Raw genomic sequence first — 6252 nt, 5'->3', positions numbered from 1 at the left:
GTCTCTTGTAGACAGCATATTGGTGGGTCATGTCTTCTTATCCAATCTGTAACTCTCTGCCTCTTGAGGTGCATTTAATCCATTGACATTCAGTGAAATTTTTGACAACTCTGAATTTATTGATGTTATTTTGTTATGTGTTTTTCTGTGGTATTTCTGATTTCTTTGTTCCATATAATTTTCTGTGCTGAGTTCATTTTGTTTATGAATTGTGTTATCATCTGTGCTGCTATTTTTTCAGTATTTGCTAAATACTTGTGTTTGTCCTCTTTTTTATTTTGATGTGAAGCTTTATTACTTTTCTTTGAGATTACACTGTGATTTATTATTTTTCCCCAAGTTTAAAACAGTCTGCTCTTTCTTGTAATTGTCTTGAATTCCTCACCACTTAGAAGTTCTGTAACTACATTATTTGCTCCTTCTTTTTGGTTTGTAGTTGTTCTCATTTACCACTTGATGTTTCTGGTTCCCTGTTTATAGCCATGTAAACTTGTTTTACTTTAGATACTTCTGTAATTGGGTTGGTTTCTGGATTATGTCATCATGTGTGTTAATCATTGGTTGTTGTTTGCTGTTGTTGGTTCTCTGTCTGAAGGATGCCCTTTAACATCTTTTGTAATATTGGTCTGCTTTTAACAAATTCCCTTAATTCCTACTTATCTGGAAACATTCTAATTTCAATTTTTTTCTTTCAGGGTTTTATGTATATCATACCATTGCCTTCTCACCTGGATGATTTCTGCCAAGAAATCAGAGTTTAGTCTTATTGGTGCCCTTTGTAGGTAGCTTTTCCTTCTTCCTGTGCTGCTTGCAGGAATCTTTTTGTGTGTGTGTGTTTTGTTTTGGTGAGTTTGATAATGGTATGTCATGGTGATTTTCTTTTGGGTTATATTTTGTTCAGGGTTCACTGAACTTCTTGAATGGATATATTATCATCTTTCATCATATTAGGGAAATTCTCTTCCACCAAACATTTGGCAATTTTCTCCGTGGTTTCATCCATCTCCTCTGGTTCTGGAATCCCTATTACATGTACGTTATTCCTCTTGATAGTATACCACATGAATCTTAGGCTTTCTTAATTTTGTTTTGATCTTTTGTCTGATTGGTACCTTAACAAAGTAGTATTGAGGTATTTGTCTTCAATCTCATTAATTATGTCTTCCACTGATTCGATTCTACTCCTTTGTCCATGCAATGTGTAATATCTGGAATATTAGTATTAATCTTCTGGATTTCCATTTTTTCTTTTTGCCTCATTTCTAATTTTTTGTTTGTCAATTTGTTCTTGTATAGTTTACCTAAATTGTTCTAGGGTTTTGTCTGTGTTTTTCTTAATTTTGTTAGTGTTTTCTTTGATCTATCTCTTAGTCCATTAACAATACCTAAATATAATTTTTCTGAATTCCTTATCAGAGAGTTCCAATGCATTTTCTTCCACAGGGATGTTTTCTGGGTTTGTATCCTGCTCATTGTTTCTACTCCTTTATCTTGCTTCTTTGCATGAACTTCCATGATCTTTTGTCTCCAAAACACTGTGGTGGTGTTGTATCTATGTTTAATATGTAAAACAATGAGAGTGTGTGCAAAGATCTCTGTTACCTGTTTGTAAGGAGCAGTTGAGGGTGAGTTGAGCTTACACTGGTCATAGTCTACCATTGGTCAGTTGTTACAAAAGCAATGGTGGCCTTCACTCAGTTGGTTGGGTTGTGTTGGAAAAGTTAGTCTCCTTCACTTGTTGTTGTTGTTATGTGCTGTCAAATCAACCCCGACTCATAGCGACCCCTCCTTGGGTTTCTGAGGCAGTATCACTATGGAAGTAGATTGTCCAACCTTTTTTCCAAGGAGTGGCTGGTGGGTTTGAACCACCAGCCTTCTGGTTAGCAGTCAAGTGACTTAGGCACTGTGCTACCAGAGCTCCTCTCCTTCACTTAAACAAAAAAACAAATTTTAAAAAACACCAAAAAAGTCAAGCAACAGAAGTAAAAATTCAAACTGCATAAACAAACAGGAACAATTGGGGAAAAAAAAAGTTGTAATACAAGTGAGAAGAAAAACTTTCAAAATATATTAAATAAAAGATAAAAATATGAAAGAAAAATAATGAGGGGGGAAAAAAGGCCACAATATCTGGGGGAGGAGGAATGAAAGAAAAGAATAAGAATGAAAGAATAGTAAAGGAAAAATGGGAAAACTGGAAAAGGAAAAAGAAGGGACAGGAAGAACCAGGGAGCTCTGGTGGCATAGTGCCTGTGATAGTTCAAGCTGTGTGTCAACTTGGCTGGACCACAATTATGTGTGGTTTAAGCAATCGTGATGTAGGTTATTCCCATGATGAGATCAGATGTATACGTTCTGAGCAGCCAATCCACTGAAAGGGAGTTTCCCTAGGGGTGTGGCCTCCTTTCAGTATATTTATGGACATCCTGGAAAAAGAGACACTCTTCTGTGGATCGGGATCCTGTTGTGCTGCCTACAACTGTCTGTGAATGAACAATCCACCATTCAGCCTGGAGATCTTGGATTCGTCATTCATTGGAGTCAACAGCCAGTATACTGGCTGACAACCTTGAACTCTTCAGCCCCTGCAGCTGCATGAGTCGGGAAAAGCCTCCAGCTTGATGTTTGATCCAAGAACTTGGGACTTGCCAGATTCTATAATTGTGTGAGCCATTTTCCTAAGATAAATATCTCTTTTTCTCTCTCTATTTTTAAGCTTTACTGGTTTTCTTCTCTAGAGAACCCAGTCTAACACAGTGCTTAAGACATATGACTGCTAACCAGAAGGCTGGAAGTTCAAATCCACAAGCCACTCCTGGAAGGATGATTGCACAATTTACTTCTGTAGAGATACTGCCTCTGAAACCCAAAGAGGGGTTGTTATGAGTTGGAAAGGACTTACAGGAATCAGGAAAAAGGAAGAGAAAAAAAAAAAAGAAATAATAATAATAATAACAAGAATCAGGGAAATGAAAGAGTTAGAAAAAGAAAAAAGGAAGGAAGTATGAAGATAAAAAGTATAATTTATAAACAATCAAAAACAAAACTATGGTGGGCAGGACATGGCACCCAGGCTCTGTTGAGACACAAACCAGGATGGAATTCCTGCTGATCAAGAAGGTGGGTGGAGGCAGGGGAAGGCCACACCCCTGTTCATCATGAAGATGTGGGGTATAAAAGCAATAAGGGGAATATCACACCTTCCCTGTTGTCAGCCACCAGTGTCATTGCCTGTGTTTTCCCCAGCAAGCAGAGCCCACTCTTACATAGATGTCCAGTTCTTTAACTGTCCAGTTCTTTAACACCACTATCATATATCCAAAATGGCCATGGCTGCCATCAGCAAACCTTCAAATTGGCTGCGCCCTCAGGACAGCCATTGGCAGTCCACAGATCTGTTTGTCCCTTTCCTCACCATTTTCCTTTCTGGTTATCAGGCACCAATTCAGTCCTTGCCCATGCAGACCTTGGTGAGAAAAGTCCATTCTCAGGTTGCTACTGAGAAATATTCAAAATGGCTGTGCCCCCAGGACAGCCGGCAGTCCCATGCTCTCACTGTTTCATTCAGGTGCTTCTACTAGTTGGTATTTAATCCACTTCTTTGTCCTCCCCTTCAAAGCTGAGGGTTCCCGGATTGTCTTCTGTACCAGTTTCAATTAATTTCTCATTGCTTTGTTGCAGAGAGTCTGTGTAGCTTGTCTAACTATTTTGCTATCTTGCTGGAACTAGCAATGATTTTTCCATTTTTATTAAAGGAGCAATCCAAACACCCTTTGTTGATAGAATATTAAGCATAACTGAACTAGTTTTAGAAAAAAACATGGCTCCTCATTCACACACATGACACAAAGTAGAATACTGTTACTCAGTTATTCCAAACATCTAAACTCTTATAAGATTAGTTCTTCAGCATCTACAAATTAGCATTCATGTTTTCAAGGGTGTTTGATCAAATGTGCAGTTTAATCTGCTCTCTCCCTCCTTTGCTCTCTATGACAGACCATCTCTATGCCAAACTCTCTCTTCTTTGCTCTATATTACAACACTCTATGGCAAAATCTTTAGTCTCTCTATCTTTGTTTGCCTAATTATATCTTGCATGCATATCTTCATTTTTATATCCATTAAGAGAAAGGTTATGGTTCCAATTTCTCAACTAAATCTGACACATATGGAATGCAATGTGCTAGCAACTTCAAGATATATACAGATATGAAACCAAGTGCAAACCTTTAAGAAAATAAAAATCTAATAGAGTGGGTAAGAGTGAGGTACAAGTAACTATACTAGTATACTAGAACAAAAAATCACCAAACTCATTGCCATTGAGTCAATTCAAACTCATAGTGACTCACATTGTTTTTCCAAGGTTGTAAATCGTTACAGAAGCAGATTGCCTCATCTTTCTCCCATGGAGCCATTGGTGGGTTGAACTACTACTGACCTTCTGGTTAGCAGTCAAATGCCTTTGGCACTATGCCACCAAAGTTCCTTAATTATGGTAAACCAAAACCAAACTCACTGCCATTGAGTCAATTAAACTCATAGCGACCTCTTCTCTGGTTTCTGAGGTGGTATCTCTATGGAAGTAGATTGTCCAATCTTCCTTCCAAGGAGCAGCTGGTGGGTTTGAACTGCCAGCCTTCTGCTTAGCAGTCAAATGCCTTAGGCACTATACCACCAATTATAGTAGAGGGCAGAATACTTTCAATTATATTAGAGATGTAAGAAATATTAGCCGGCTCCATGGTAACCAGTCTCCAAGATGTTCTCCAAATCCTGGTATTCATACCCTTGTGTATTCCCATTTCACACTGAAATTAGTTGATGTAAGTAACCAACAGGACATTGCAGAAATGACAGTGTGTGACTGTAAAGACTAGGTCAGTTCATGGCTGTGCTCTCCATGGACCACATCATCAGAGAAAAGCCAGCAGCCATGTTGTCAGCACACACAAGCAGTCTTATGGAGAATTCCACGAGGAGAAATAGTGAGTCATCCTGCCAACAGAAGCACTGCCATGGTAGCCATGTAAGTTAGCCATCTTTGAAGCAGGTCTTCCAGCCCAAGTCAAGCCTTCAGATGATGACAGCCCAGCTGACATCCTGAATATAACTTCATGAAACACTCCGACCAAAAAGAATCAAGCTAAGCTGTTCCCAAATTCCTGCCCCACTGAAATGGTGAGAAAGAGCATTTACAGGCATGGCTCAGAGACATTGGTGGTTTGGTTCCCAACTGGCGAAATGAAGTAAATATTGTAATAAAGCAGGTCACACCAATTTTTTTTGTTTCTCAGTACATATAAAAGTTACATTTACACAATACTGTAGTCTACTAAGTGTGCAATATTAGCATTATGAAAAAGTTGGAAATACTATGAGAATTACCAACATGTGACACAGACACATGAAGTGAGTGCTTCCTGTTGGAAAAATGGTGCCAATAGACTTGTTAGATGCCACAAACCTTCAATTTGTAAGAAATGAAATATCTGCAAAGCAAAATCATATGACGTGCAATAAAATGAGGTATGCGGTACTGCTATGCGAAGCTACTAAGCTTTGTAATCATACGTTATGTAACAAGTACCTAATACAAACTCAGGGGAGGAAGACATGACATTCAGACTGCAGATCAGAAAAGCATCCATGAATGTAGTGACAACTGAAGGTAGATGAGGACTCCACCACAGAGAGATGGACGGACAGGACAAGTCAAAGGCAGGGAATAAAGTTGTGAAAATACCAAGCCTGAGAGGACAATGCCAAGTTGTCCAGTGGACCCATTTTCTCCTTTTATCCAATGAAAGGAAAAATAAACAGAAACACATTTAGGCATATTAGAATCATCTGAAATGCAAGTTAGAAAAAAAAAATTAAGTAAATATCATTAGAGAGATAAAAACAAAATTTTCTCACTTAAGGGGTGAAATAGCTCCTTAAATTTATCATACACTTGACCCTTGAAAATTCACATTGTTTTTACAGTATTTAGTTTCTGTAACAATAATGGATATGTTGTACCTCACTTAGCAATATTTCCAAGCTCTCTACAAAATGTCTTTGCATAAAGAATGATGACTCCTGGGAATTTAACAAAGCATTGGACTAGATAAAAATAATGAGAGGACAGTTTTCATCAATAACTTGACTTAGATAAAATGCAATCCTGATACAAATCCCAAGACATACTAATGACCAACTTCATATGGGAGTTCTGGTGGCATAGTGCCTAATCAGAAGGCTGGT

The 6252-nt window shown here is 38.2% G+C and overlaps 1 protein-coding gene across 1 annotated transcript in view; it reads right to left on the bottom strand.

The window, feature by feature from the left end:
- Positions 1–6252, bottom strand: part of PRKN (parkin RBR E3 ubiquitin protein ligase) — a 1601593-nt gene that overhangs the window by 590597 nt on the left and 1004744 nt on the right. The gene's annotated exons all lie outside the window — the stretch shown is intronic.

The sequence above is a fragment of the Orycteropus afer genome, unplaced genomic scaffold (assembly GCF_000298275.1).
Source record: "Orycteropus afer afer isolate SDZICR_OR568_19922 unplaced genomic scaffold, OryAfe1.0 scaffold00135, whole genome shotgun sequence".
Lineage (NCBI taxonomy): Eukaryota > Metazoa > Chordata > Mammalia > Tubulidentata > Orycteropodidae > Orycteropus > Orycteropus afer.
Note: the sequence above shows the minus strand (reverse complement) of the source record. Positions and strands in the feature narration are given on the sequence as shown.